Below are 1,778 nucleotides of genomic sequence, written 5' to 3' on the forward strand. Positions count from 1 at the left end.
ATTATCCAGAGAGATGGTAAAACAGTTGGAAAAAAAATGTAATTTTGCGGCAATATATTTGATATTATTGCATTATAAGTATTCATACTTATTTATAAAGCATTTATATAATAAAAATTATGATCTTAATAATGTATTATTCAAATAAATCACAAATTTATGTCAAAAGTTGATAACATCGACACTCTGCAATTACCTCCGGACCCACCGGGCCTATTTGCTGGCACGAAAATTTGCCCTGGGCTGTCGATCTTTAAGAGTATCTCGTCGGTGAATGAACTAATGTGAAGGAGCGAACTTTGCTTTGTGTGTGACTGTGAAAATAAATTGATGTATGTGTGATTAATTAAGGCTAATCTAGAGCTTTCGTATCAGAATAGTAAAATATATTGGCACGGCTGACGGCGGCCGGCGCGGCGCGGGTCTCCTCTCTTTTCTTCTCCTCACTAGAGTCCTAGAAAACAGAGATGCGACATTGAAGGGTATGGTCTGATTGGCTGTCTAAATCACGTGACAAAGCACCAATCAAATGATCAAAGCGCCATTTTAATTCACTATTGCACCTAATGCATCAAGATACAGCTTTGTAAAGTATGTACATATAAATTATATAGAGAAAAATTAAGACAATACAAAGTGTTGAAATGCAATAAAAAGCTATTATTATGGTGTAAGTATTTTCTTTTTGCATCAACTGTCATCAGCTTATAAGGTTAGAAGTACTTTACTGAATTAAAATGGCGGTGGCTACCTAACCTAACCGACGCCGTGTTGCATCTCTATATTCTAGGACTCTACTCCTCACCAACGATTAAACAAGGACAGAGAATTGACATGTAGCCTTCTCACTAGCTTCTGCCTCACCGAGAACAATAGGGCGCGCAGTCTATCTTATAAGTCTATGGTCAGCATAGTACCCAATAGAAAATGCATTGTCACGAGACGTCACATGAAAATTGATTTTTTTTATCTTCTTTTATCATATACAGGTTATCCCGAAACCTACCTCTCTTTTATCTTCCAATCTTTTGCTTTGATAAAATTATTTGTGAAGAGATGATCTTATATTAACTTGTCATTATATTTGTTATTGAATTATTATTCAATATCTGCGAAATTTAAATAAAATATTGAATGAAAAAATCTCAGGGTTAATTTGAATTTAAATGAAAAATGAGATCTTGTTTTGTATATTTAATTTATTTATGTAAATGTAATGTATCTTGATTCACAAATTTATTTATAATTGTTTAATGTTTAAAGTTTATTTTTGCGTAACAGATATTTCTGTTGAGGTAAAATTGTTTTCAAACCGATAAAAATAAATTCGTTAGTAAAGAGAAGACAAAAAGATTTTGCGGGACTCATTAAATTGAATGTCCTAAGACTGATTATGATATGATCCGACTTTTGAGCACGTGTCCCATACAGCACAGAACGATTGCAGCAAAATTGTAGCAATCTTTTGCAACATTGAAATGTTGCAAAAACGTTGCAAAATGTTGCTGCATCGTTACAACATTGCAGCAACGGTCAAATGTCCGCCTTTAGAAATATTGCAATACAATGTTGCAGCAACATTAAAATATAATGTAAACCTTAACAGCACAGGAATATTCTGAGAACGATTGTAAAATTTTATTAAGCATTATATACCAGAAAATAAAAAATACACACGACAAAATTATGATTAAAAAAATAAGTTTGGAAACTAATTTTAGTTTGTATTTCTAAGCGGTCACCCATCCAAACTATGTACCTAGTCCAACGTTGCTTAA

At 32.8% G+C, this 1,778-nt stretch overlaps 1 protein-coding gene across 1 annotated transcript in view; it reads right to left on the reverse strand.

The window, feature by feature from the left end:
• The window catches only part of LOC105449531, a 26,107-nt gene that overhangs the window by 21,617 nt on the left and 2,712 nt on the right, over positions 1-1,778 (reverse strand). The gene's annotated exons all lie outside the window — the stretch shown is intronic.

Source organism: Wasmannia auropunctata, unplaced genomic scaffold (genome assembly GCF_000956235.1).
Source record: "Wasmannia auropunctata unplaced genomic scaffold, wasmannia.A_1.0 LD336076.1, whole genome shotgun sequence".
NCBI lineage: Eukaryota > Metazoa > Arthropoda > Insecta > Hymenoptera > Formicidae > Wasmannia > Wasmannia auropunctata.